The sequence below is a fragment of the Herpailurus yagouaroundi genome, unplaced genomic scaffold, assembly GCF_014898765.1.
Source record: "Herpailurus yagouaroundi ecotype Mexico unplaced genomic scaffold, PumYag 182, whole genome shotgun sequence".
In the NCBI taxonomy this organism is placed as follows: Eukaryota; Metazoa; Chordata; class Mammalia; order Carnivora; family Felidae; genus Herpailurus; species Herpailurus yagouaroundi.
In genome coordinates this window covers 27,474,244-27,487,300 of record NW_024412413.1, presented here as the reverse complement: position 1 = coordinate 27,487,300, position 13,057 = coordinate 27,474,244, and the positions used below count along the sequence as shown (strand labels likewise).

At 43.7% G+C, this 13,057-nt stretch overlaps 2 long non-coding RNA genes across 2 annotated transcripts in view; one reads left to right on the top strand and one right to left on the bottom strand.

The window, feature by feature from the left end:
- The window catches only part of LOC121040623 (uncharacterized), a 150,168-nt gene that overhangs the window by 75,960 nt on the left and 61,151 nt on the right, over positions 1 to 13,057 (bottom strand). The gene's annotated exons all lie outside the window — the stretch shown is intronic.
- On the top strand, positions 804 to 4,662 carry LOC121040627 (uncharacterized). The gene is made up of 2 exons (XR_005795379.1): positions 804 to 1,082; positions 4,336 to 4,662. It is a non-coding gene; the product is annotated as an uncharacterized LOC121040627 (long non-coding RNA).

Below are 13,057 nucleotides of genomic sequence, written 5' to 3'. Positions count from 1 at the left end.
AAAAAGGCCTCTGCTACATGAGTTCATTAAGAAAGCAATGGGACAATGATGCTGGTCGGTAACTCAAAGAACTGCACTAAAACAAGGGGAAGAATCAAGTCTACAATAAAAACGTTTGAGTCAGTATCTATTTATTTGTGTTGTTCCAGGAAGGACTGAGGGTGGCTTATGAAGATGCATACAATTAAGCAAGATGCAATCTACTACAATATAAATGAGGAAGGAAAAAAGACCAAGAAAATAGGATAGAAAGCACATGGCAGTGGTGAAGTGAGGACATAAAAGACGTGCCTTGAAATTCTAGGTGCTTCTAAGCACTGAGCAGTTTGACTCTCCCTTTGTACACAGCGAAAGGGAAAAGGGAACCATTATCAGACACCTAATTCATACTGCTTCTTAAACAAATACACACTGGCTTCTCACAAGAAGACTGACTCTTTCAGCTGGCAAGATGAGAGAAAATTCAGGAAGGACAGCATCCCCAAAGCATACTGTTGCAAAGGATCAAAGGCCGAGTTTAGCCAAAACTTGAGTCAGTAATTAATCCAGTACAGCTCTTCCAATGTTTGCCGTAAATTACTTTGCCTTCTTAAACAGGCAGAAAAGAGTGATTTGCTTCCATTTCATACACCAAGTCAATTACACAGATAAAAATAGAAATAACGTGTCCTAGCAAGTGTAATTCTCCGTCCCATCTTATGTCCAGATGTGCTTCCAAATTAGGATCTTTCAGTGCTCTCTAGAACTCTCCCATGGTGACCTTTTACCCCATTTTATTTTCTCTTACGTTGTCCTGTGGCAATTTCCCCCATTGTAACTGTTAGCCTTGGCACCCCCGGAGCCCTCAGCGAGGTAGAAAAACAGATGGCCTGTAGGAGCAGGCAGTCAGGAGAAGACAGCACAGAACTAGATGAAATGGCCAAGCTGGGACTCTCGGGGATACATTGTGGAGACAGTGTCCAATCAGTTTCTGAAGAGAGGCTATGCCTGCAGCCCATGACTGGACTGGTCAGCTCACTGCTGACCAGAAACAAGTCTGGGAACATCCCCTCTCCCTGGGCACCAGCAAACTCATGAGGCAGGTGAGTACCTTCTAGGCACCGGGCACTGAGCTAGAGCTAGGGAAAGATAGGCGGAAGGTACAGACTGAGCCACCGCCTTCAGGTTAGCTCGTCTATTATACAGGAATTTCAATATGGTAGTTACACACACCTGCTCTGGATCCAGGTCCTGAATCCTACTTCCATTTTTGCTGTGTCACCCAGGACAAGTCAAATTCCTGGGGCTTCAGTTTTAGCATCTGTGGAATGGAGACAGCAACTACATTATAGTGAAAACGCTTGGAATGGTAGTGGGCATAGCTTCCACCCCCAGACCACTGCCTCCTCCTGAGATCCCTGTCTCTGCAAGAGTGACCAAAATTGACTGTGTATGTGTTATTCCAGGCACTGTTCAAAGTATGTGACATATTTGAATTCATTTAATCTTTTTCATAGCCTTATGCAGAAGGTACTATTATCCACATTATATACATCGGAGGCAGAGGGATTCAGTGCCTTGCCTAAGGTTCTCAGAGAGGCAAGATATACTAGTCATTAAGGGTGCCCACTCTGGGAACAAACTACCTGGGCTCTAGCTAGAAGTCGTGCGACCTTGGGCTAATTACTTCACTTCTCTGGGTCTGCCTTCTGCCTGTTTGCTCTCAACCCAGTCCCCATCTTCCCTGTGACTTCTGAGAACGACATTTCTGCCATCGAGTGTCGGGTTAGCTAGGCCAACGGGATGTAGTGGTAGAGCTTAACACGTAAAGAGGAGAGAAATGTCAAGGTCTGGGGTGGCCGCTCTGGAAGTGGCCGCATCTCCTCCTGGGCTCCAATTCCTGTTGGGCAGCCCCAGAACCTCAGCTCTAGTGACATCCCCTCCACGCCAGCCACCCCACCCCCACCCCTGTAACTTGCAAAAGCAGCTTCCTACTGTTGCTCATTCCCAGGTTGCCTTGCCGCCCGTCCTCTGCCTTTTGTGCTCTTGCCATACCCTCGTAGTAGAGCCCTGTATCTAGTTTCCTCTGGTGAGCTACTAGAGTAGCATCATTTTCCTGGTGGACTATGACAGACACATTTTGTACTTCCACTTCTTCATCTGCTAAATGCTGATTGTACCTACCTCACAGGGTTGCTGTGAAATTTAACAAGTGAATATATTTGAAGTACTCAGAACAGAACCAGCACAAAGCAAGTAGCAGCTATTCTGGAACACGCAGCCAAGGCACCAAATTCCCTTTAGGCTCTTAGGGAGGCGATCCTGAAGCGTAAAGGATGAGAAGCAGCAAACGAGGTAAAGCAAAAGGTCAAAGTGTTTCAGGCAAAGGGATTGGACAACCCGTGGCCAAGGAGTAACAAGGGAGCAGGTGCCCTTCTAAGAATCAGGAAAGGAAAGAGATTCAGAAAGACTGGAGCATGTGGACAGCACAAGGTGAGAGGAGAGTCTGGAGAGAATGATGCTGGAAAGGAGAACGGGGCCAAATCGTGCCTTTTTCGTAATGTTAAGGGTGTTAAATTAGTTTTAAAAAGGAGGCCTTTAGACAGAAGTGGCTCTAAATGCCAGGGTGACTGACATAAGCAAACCAAAATCTAAGCCTGTAAATGCCTCCAAGTTAAGAAAGCGAAACTTAAGGGTAACCAATTACAAACAAGCTTATAACTAGGCTTAAAGTTACAGCCAATCAAATAATTTCCTTTCTTGGTTTCTACATCCACTCTATGTAAGTCTTTCCCCTGGCTCCTGTCAAGGAAGCGCTCCTAACCACTTCCAGTTTGGGATTCTATTCCAATTAGAACAGATTTTTGCTCAAATAAACTTGAAAAACTTTTAATATGCCTCAGTTTATTTCTTAACAACTTTGACCCGAGGACCACAGGAAACCATTGGAGCATTTTAATTATCAGAGTGACACAGTGAATTTACAATTTAGAGAGATTTCTTTGGTTGTAATGTCAGCAGTATATGGGGTGGGAAGCAGAAAAGAGATGAAGGCAGGAAGAGCTGTTGGGAGCCCATTGTGTGTATCCAGTTAGGGGGCAATCGCTTGGACTCAGTGGTGACAGTGAAGTTATTCAGGAGGTAAGAGTGATGGGATGGGCATTGGATTGGAAGAGGCAGCCAAGGGAGAAGAGGGATCAAAAATGATGACCGGGTTTCTGACCTGGGTGAATGCAAACAGCAAGTAGCACAGCAGAGTTGTTCAAAAGATGGGCTCTGGCTTACACAGCCTACAGCCAAACCCTAGCTCTACCTACAGCTAGCTGTTGAACCTGTGGCAAGGCACCGAATCACTCTGTGCTTCAGATGTGTGGAATGGGGATAATATCTGTACCCTCTGTACCAGGTTTTCAAAAAGGTGAAATGAGGTAAAGCATGTCAGATGCTTGGAACAGAGCCGGTAATATCACGAGCACCATGAATCCCCATCACTATTAGAGATGAGGATCTCAGGAAAAGGCACAATCTCAGGGGTGGGAGCATCATGAATTCAGATCACTCAGTACTGACTATGAGACATCTATGGAACCAGAGAAAGAGCTCTGGTCTGCACATAAAGTGAGAACAGATAGGTTTATAGGGCACACCCCGGGGAATGTCAACATTTAAGTGACAGTTTCAGGAAGTGGTTTATAATAAGAAATATATATTTGGCCATTGTCCCGTTCCTGACAGACCTCCTAAAACCCTTCAAATTTCCTGTGATGAGAGCCATCAAGGTGTCTTTTGTGATGTTAATAGGTGACAGCTGGAAAGCACCTAAGGGTGGGGGCTGGTTTCCAGTGGAACCAACAGTATGATTTGAAGGTTAGAACTTTCATTCCTACCTCTCCCCAATCCTGACCTCTTGGGGGGGGGGGCCGCCGCGGGGCGTGCGGGCTGGACGTGAATCAGTCACCAGCGATCAATGATTTAATCAATGATGCCTGGGTAATGAAGCCTCCATAAAAACCCAAAAGGACAGGGTTTGAGAGAACTGAACCCTTTCCTATAGGGTCTGGCACTGTCTGCAAGTGCATGATGTCAGAATTGAACTGAATTGTAGGACATCTAGTTGGGGTCAGAGAACTGCTTGCAAGCATGGGGGCAAAAAATCCACCCACTGGAATTGGAATCAAGAGTCATAGAGGCCCAGGAGGAAAGCAGAGAAAAGCAGGCAGAGAAGTAGGAGGGGAGCCAGCAGTAGCTGCAGTCCAGTTGTAAGCAGAAAACAAAGACCCCATAAAAATAGCAGGAGCCGGGCCTGAGAATTACTGGTGTAACTTGGGGTCTGCACTTCCCATCCTCTCCAACCAGGGGTCATAGGACACGGTAGCAAGAAGTGTGTCTCAGCTGACCTGTGAATGAGCAAACACCAGACGTCCACCCATGTCTGATCTTCTGTGCTGACCTTGGTGACTGGAAATGACACAACCCAATTTTTCTGGCGACTCCACTGAACCCCTGATCTTTTCCTTCATGTGACAAATCACACAGCAGATATTTTTTCTGAGTACAGATAGCTGCTCTGATTGAGAACAAGCATGAGTTTGGTTATCTGCCTTCTCCTGTACATAAGGCCATTTATAGGTTCCTCATCTCCCTTCCAAGGTCCAAATAAACCTTCGAGTAATTGTAGCCTCAGACTTTTGTTTTGTTTTGTTAAAGACTCTGATTCCAGAAGGTTGTTCATCTGCTATGTTTATTAAAATCCCAAGACCTGGTCCAAGGCCTCGCTCCCAGGATTCTGATGACAATGCCAGCATTCTGTTCACCCAGAAGAGGTCTTTGCCAGAGGGCACCAGGAGGATTACTCTGATTCCATGCAGAAAGCTTGTGAAATGGCTTTCTATTCTGTCCAGCACAAGCAAGGGGAGTTGTTATTTTTATAAATGTCAGCAGAGCTTTCCACTATATAGTTTTGGGAGATAGTGATAAAACAAAGAGTACTTTTCTCTTGAATTCTGCTACCCCCAAACTTTCATTAACACTCAATTGATTTTAGGAAAGTTCAGCATTAAGCTTTCCACAGCACTTTGGCACAGTAGTACCTGTGCATTTGGGATAACACAATAATTTCTTACTTTAGAAAAAAAAGAATTACTCTGGCAAAATGAACCTTTTAGCTGAGGATGGACTGGTTCCATTTTTCATTCTTCCATTCTCAAGGTTAATTGGGCTGCTGAACTCTCCCAAGCTGCAAAGGAGGTATTAACCAGCATCCAAACCAGCTTGGAAGGGACATGGAGAGAAACCAGAACTAAGGCTGGCCAGTCTGAAAACTAGTAAATGTTATCAAGTTAACAACTTCCCATTTATCAATAGGTACCCAATAAAAAGGGAATATGCATGAGTTTTTTTAAAAGCTTCACAAAAAATAAGGTGTATTAGCATAATTGACTTTACTATGCAGCAGTAACATAAATGGCAATCCACTCTTGTAGAATATTTGTGTTGAAATTAGGACATGGTAGCACATTCAAACACAAGAGCTAATGGAAGCTCTAAATATAGATTATATTCCATCTGGCTGACAAGAGCCTGCCTCAACACACTAACCAGAGGACCAAACCAGAGAAGGGAAATAGCTCTCAAAAATGCAAAAGAGAAAAGAGATTCACTTGGAATTTTATCTGGTAAAATATCAAGTCACAGAATCAAGTCATCTGTTTCATGGACTATTTTTATAACTCAGATGTTAATTTTGATGCTGTCTTTAGATACATAAAAAGAGATTCTTCTCCCTTTAAACTTGAAAGAGTTTTGTTGAAGTAGGTACCTCACAGCTCATAAATGGCATTCAGTTGTTGAAAATAATTTTGACGATTCGGCTTTGACATTCCCTACATTTGCACAATAAACAGAGCTGCTGTTTCTTTTCTTCCAAAGCCATTTTAAACGTTCGCCCATGGGGACCATGTCCCCTTAGCATTTTGCAAGAGTTATGCTTTGCACTAACCAAACAACAAACTTTTGTTTACATAACAAAATTATTTTTTCCAGTTTCAGCTCTGCTTATTAACAAATTAAAGTAGGTATTTCTCAAGCCAACATTTCCTCTTTGTTTATGGTTGGAGATCTTGACCCATATGACAAAACAAAATCCACTGAGGAGCACAGAAAAGTACCAGCACACAGAAATGTGTCTTTGTAACAATCCCACGGCACACAAGCCATCGTGATAGCCAATGTACTCATAGAAAGTCAACAATGGCTATTTGCAGTTGATCCAGTCCCTCTATTTAGGAGGTTTTTGTGCCATAAATAGATCAGAGAGTCTTGCAAAATGTGTATTTATGGTTAAGCTTTTATGCATTTCAGAATTTGTTTGGAATATTGAGGCATACTATCCTGAGTGTGTTGTTTTCTTTTTGTGCAAACTCTGCTGAAAAACAAGAACAGTGAACAGGATGAAGAAAATGTAATCCAGGCCCTGGGTTGATAGAGAAGATCACCTCTGGGCTTGGGGCCAGTGGGGTTTTAGATCCCTTGCTGGGATCTCCACAGAAATTAACTCCCAAATATTAATCAGACACTGCCCCCCTCCCCACTTAAAAGCTTCCAATGGTTCCTAATCACTCTGAAATAAAACTTCTGACCCTGGCCAACAAAACCCTACACAATCTAGCCGCTTCTCAGACTTTACCAGCCCGGCTATGAGCTGAATTGTGTCCCCCCAAATTTATATATTGAAGTCCTAACCCCCAATACCTCAGAAATTGTGATTGGTTTGGAGATAGGGTATTTAAAGAAGTAATTAAGGTATAATGGGGTGATACGAGTGGGCCTTGATCCAGTGTGACTGGTGTCCTTACAAGGAGAAGAGATTAGACACGGGCAGGGATAGAGGAAAGACCATGTGAAGACAGCGGGAGAAGGCAGCCATCTACAAGGAAGTGAGAGAGGCCTGAGAAGAAATAAAACCTGCTGACACCTTGATCTTGCACTTCTAGCCTTCAGAACCTTGAGAATATAAATTTCTGTTACTTAAGCCACTCAGGCTGTGGTCGTTACAGCTGCCCTGACAAACAAATACAAGCCCATTCCCTCTCCACTCCTCCTCTGAGGATTTGCCTCCTTTCTGTTTCTTTCCATATGCCTGACTGGTTCCCACCACAGGTCCTCTGCACTAGCTGTGTGGTCCATCCAATATCTGCATGGCTCTTTCTTGTTTTTCAGGTCTCAAATATCACATCTTCAAAGACTAGATAATGTAGAGTAGTTCCCCTGACCTGACTTTCTTATCTTCTGTACCCCCCAATTAGCTCCCTGAGGACAGACATTATGTCTCTCTTGTTCACGACATTATCCTCAAGTCTTAGAACAGAGCTCGTCACTTGGTAGGAAACTCAGGAAATATTTTTTTAATAAGTGAATTAACAACCAAACTTTTTGTTAAGTCACTAAAATCAATTAATTGACATGAAAGGCCTGCCACAAGGTAAAGATAACAGAATTGGTTGGGGCAAATTGAACTGAACTGAATGGAATTGAATCAGGTAAATGAATACCAACCAACCTATAGAATTTGATCTTTAAAATTTCATCTTAACTCTCTGTGATCTAGTCTTGACAATGAAGTCTCTGTCTCTCAAAAATAAAGCAAAGAGGGATCTATTAAGAGAGAAGACTATCTGAAGATAGTTCCCTCTGGAGAAGACAATTAGAAGAAAGGTGTCCAAGGAAGATAACTATCCACTGTGTTCCCTCTTGATCTGTTCAAAACTTTAGCCAGTGCATATATAACCTTTAGAAAGAAGCTTTACAAAAGATAAAACTAAGGGTCACTGAAGCTCAGTCAGTTAGGTGACAGGCTCTTGGTTTGGGCTCAGGTCATGATCTCATGGTTGGTGAGCTTGAGTCCTGGAATGGACTCTGCAGCTGTCAGCACAGAGCCTGCTTGGGATTCTCTCTCTCCCCCTTTCTGTCTGTCCCTACCCCATGTGCTCTGTCTCTGTCTCTCTCAAAATTAATAAACTAAAAAAAAAAAAAAAAAAAGATAAAGTTAAGAGTTGAGTAATTACTTGCCTTAAGGATGTCAATGAAATGCTGGCCATTTCCCCACCTGTCCCAAGCACACCATCATTCCTACTTTCTCCCCTTTGTTTCTGTTGATAAGGCTGGGATGACCCTCCCACCCCCCAATGTCTTCCACAAGCTCTCCTGTCAACTGTACATTCCTGTAGTAGGTAGATCACTTTGAATTATGATTGTTTGCTTAACACATTTGTCTTAGCCTGACCTTCGTGAAGGTGGAGACTGGTCTTATTCATGTTAGTAATCACACAAGATTCAGCCCATCAAAGGGCTCTGGGGACACTTGTCGACGGAGTAAATGGAGAGTACTGCTCTTCCCCAAAGACTGCAGCTGACCCACCCAGCTCTCATCTGTGCTCTCCTGCACACCTCTGGATTCTTAGTATCTGCTCCTCCAGCTCCATAGAGCATATCAAGAAGGGCAAAAGAGGGGCGCCTGGGTGGCGCAGTCGGTTGAGCGTCCGACTTCGGCCAGGTCACGATCTCGCGATCCGTGAGTTCGAGCCCCGCGTCAGGCTCTGGGCTGATGGCTCGGAGCCTGGAGCCTGTTTCCGATTCTGTGTCTCCCTCTCTCTCTGCCCCTCCCCTGTTCATGCTCTGTCTCTCTCTGTCCCGGAAAAAAAAAAACCATAAAAAAAAAAAAAAAAAAAAAAAAAAAAAAAAAAAAGAAGGGCAAAAGAGAGCCCTCAGCCTAAGAAACACTTCACCAGAGGCCCAAGTTGAGATGCATTCTACTTACCTGTCTTAATCCAAAAGGAAAAAAGTAAAGTGGCAGAGCCCTGTTAAGGCTTTTAAAAAAAGAGAGAGAGATAATTCACATACCATAAAATTCGTTATTTTAAGGTTGTAATTCAGGAGTATTTAGTATAGTCTTATAGTGCGGCCATCATCACTATATAATTCCAGAATATTTCCATCACCCCAAAATGGAGCCCATAGCCATTAGCAGTCCCTCCCCATTTCTCCTCTCCCATTAGGCCCTGGCAAGTACTACTCTACTTTTTATCTCCATGGATTTGCCTATTCTGGACATTTCATATAAATATAGTCATACAGTGTGCAGCCCTTTGTCTCTGACTTCTTTCATTTAGCATAATGCTTTCAAGGCTCATTTGTGTCACAGCATGTGTCAATACATCATTCCTTTTTATGGTTGAGTAATATTCCATTGTGTGGGTACATTTGTTTTTCTTTTCCTCAGTTGATGAACATTTGGGTTGTTACCACTTTTTGTCTATCATAAATAATGTTGCTATGAACACCCATGTACAAGTTTTTGTATGAACATATGTTTTAAATTATCTTAGACTATATATCTGGGAGTGGAATATTCTGGGTTATAAACACACATAATAACTTTGTTTTTAAGTTATTGAGGAATCACCAAAGTGTTTCCACAGCAGCTGCACCATTTGACGCTCCCGCCAGCAATATAGGAAGGCAAGGCATTTTCTCTTAGAGATTAGATAATCCCAAAGGAAGGACATTGTCCTTTATAGACTGCCCAAGGTCAAAAGAGAGAGGCAAGAGATGTTTTATTAGGGAGGAAGGTGTTTTATTAGGGGAATGAATGGCTCACAAAGTCCTGCTGACTCATTTTCAGGCAACTTTACCATGGCCTTATAGTTCACATTGAAACTATGTGCTCAATCTTAACACGAAGTGCCTGGGTGTCTACAGCACCTTTGTTCCAAGCAGCATAGCACCTTGGAGACATCATTTAATATGTGCAGTTTTGTTTCCTATTCAGCAGGGAGAGACAGGTCTTCCTTTGCCCACTTAGCTTTATTTCTGGGAATGAGCTTTTCAAGACGTAGGAAGTTCAGCCTTGCTTTAAGCCATCAAGCTGCTTGAATGGATATCATCCATTATTTCAGAATTTTTATTCAAACTTTAGGTTAAGGAAAATTTTTATGTCTAATGGCTTTGGGAAGTTAAAAAGACATAAGAGGTTCTGTGTGTGTGTGTGTGTGTGTGTGTGTGTGTGTGTGTGTGTGCATGTGCGTGCACATGCATGCACGTGAGTATGTGTGTATGCATGTGTGCCTGTGTGTGTGGGCACCACAGAATGAGGGGTACATGCTGTCCATCAGTAACTATCAACTAACAGAAGCCACCACCTACCCTGTGTATGGCAGCCAGAACCTACCATCACACTGGCAGATACTAAGTTTCTGTGCCTCCTTGAAAGAAAGCAACACTGACTGTGAATAAAAAAAGATTTTAGGGGCACCTGGGTGGCTCAGTCGGTTGAGTGTCCGGCTTCGGCTCAGGTCACAATCTAGCGATTTGTGGGTTCAAGCCCCGCGTCAGGCTGTGTGCTGACAGCTCGGAGCTTGGAGCCTGCTTCGGATTCTGTGTCTCCCTCTCTCTTTCTGTGCCTCCCCCGTTCATGCTCTGTCTCTCTCTGTCTCTCAAAAATAAATACATGTAAAAAAAATTTTTTTAAAAAGAATCTGAATCTAAGGTTTATATGCATGCAACTTATGGATGGAGTAACAACAAATGGAAGAAATATATTTACAAATGAAAGTGAACCTACATTTACTTCGCTAAAATTGATTTTTTTCTCTCATCACAGTTTTCTCTATCACACTATTCAACTTCCCTGAAAGAATCAGCACAAAGGTAAAAACAACAAAACTCCCTCCCTGTTCATAAAACTCCTGTCCTGACTCCCAGTCCACACCCTAAATAAACAGGCAAGACTGCCCATGTCCTAAGTGGATATCTCCCAAAGGCCTTGAACCTAAAGAGAACCTGCTTCCAAGGAGAGGCCATTCCATCCACCCAACTTCCTCGGGCCCCACAGCTCCTCTCTAACGACAGGCAGCCACAGTGGCTCAGCTGATCTCGGCAGGTGCAACAGCAGAGAGAGGGGAACAGAGGTTAAGAGGGGAGCCAGGAGGGCGAGGTAGCAGATGAGGCCAGCTGTCAATCAGCTGTCACTCAACAGCCTGCCCAGCGCCGCTCTCCTGCCTGAGGCTGTGGGGAAGTGTTCTGAGTGGTGTTCCAGGATAGCTCCCTTCCGGCGTGCCAGCAGAGGCAGAGGCATCCTGTGATAAGCTCTGAAACGCAGAGGAGAAAAAAAAACTACAGAAGCAGAGTAGCCTGGACCCTCCCCATCACACCTCTAAGCCTCCACTTCTCCAGCCCTAAAGCAGAGGTGGGTCAACATGACATCTGAGAGAATACATGTAAGAGCGTTGCTCCTAAATGAATGAAAAACTCACTAACTCAAAGTTAGAGGTTTGAAGGCTTGAGGTTCTGTCAGCACCACCTGGAGCACCTGTCGGAACGCACACTACAGGCTTCACCCCCAGAGGTTCCATTCATTAGGGTAAGGCCTGCAAATTTGCATTTCTACCTTCCCAGGCAGGGGATGTTGCTGCAGCTGGTCAGGGACCACACCGTGAGAACCATATAAAAGCGCAGTGCTAAATGTCAGCTAGTGTTATAACGGGTGATCACACGGTATGTCCATACTGAGTGGTGAGAAGGAAACAAAGAAAGTCACTGTCCCGAAAAAGCAAGAAAATAATAAAACATATATAAATACAAAACATATAGTGCTACATTGACAGTACTCAAGTACTGCAATTTAGTCTTTCAAGCCAGAAAGACTAGGAATTAATCAGACAGACATTTTTGACCAACCCCCGTCCTCCAACTTAACAGAAGCAGACCAAGCCCCCCAGTCTGGGCCTGGAGCCCCACTCTCCTACCAAAGGGAGAGGAATCTGAGGGAAATTCTTCTCTCCAAGTCTCAGTCCGGGGGCCGCAACCTTGAACTCAACCACCCTCTTCCCTTCCAGATGTCAGAGGGAGAAGCCTCTCAAGGCAGAGGGTACCCTGGAACCCATTTCCTCCTCTTCCATGTTCTTTGCCTTCTTGCCTGGGGAGCTAAGAAGCTGGGCTGAGTGCAAAGTGACTTTCGCTGCAAAGCTCACCAGACCCTGATAACAAGGTCATGAAAACCTACACAAACTACTTAATGCATGTGGGACTTGTGCATGTGGTACAGCACATCCCGTGTTGGAAGCGATACTTTTCTGTTGCTGGTAATCCCTCTTTTGACCTTGGAGCTCACCAAACAGCTCAAATCAGGTGGTATTTATATGTGGAACATGTGACATATTATGCCCTTTGGCTTAGTGACCCACACAGGAACCAAATGGAAGCTAGACTAGACATCAACGTTGTTCACACAAAGCAAATTGTTCAAATAAATTCCACTTAAAGAATGGTGATTTGGGGGAAGTGAAAGGATTCTCCCTAGATTTGTTTACTGTGAAGTAGAAGGGAAGAGCTTCTTTACTGGTTTGAAATGACATCTGATAAAATTACATGGAAGGTGATGAAACATCATCCTCTGAGCAACGGTTCTGATCCAGTTCAGTACCTCCTCCTCTCTCTTGCCACCTTCCCATATGAAAGGCTTCTCATATGAAAAGGCTAAGAAAGGCTCTCTCTTGCCACCTTCTCATATGAAAGGCTAAGAAAGCCAACCGATATAAAGTACAGTTGAAACTGAGTGCTAAAAACTTATCCATAATTAAGCTAGGCAATTGCCTCCTGAAAATTAATTGGGACCAACTCTGAGCATACAAGTTGTAAAATCTATAAAGTTATAAAGCTAAAAATCTATGAAGTTATAAAATGTCCAATATCTCATTTTTCTATGTCCCTCCATCCAATTTCCTCTCAAACATCTGCCTCCCTCTCTCTCTCTCTCCCTCCCTCTCCTTCTCTGAGTCTCCTGCCTTCTCTCTCACTATATTTATTTCATAAACCTGTTTGCAAGAAAGGAAAGAATCCTGGGTTAGTCATTCACACTTTAGTGTGAATTAAGTCAGTGAGTCAACTCTCACAGGAATGAGGTTTCAAGCCATAGCTCTAATTGTGGAATGACTGTTTTGAACCCCTTTAAGGATATCTCATGGAACAGCTAAATTTGGGGAAGAGGAGAGGAACTGCTCAAATCTGCCTGTGCATAAAGGCA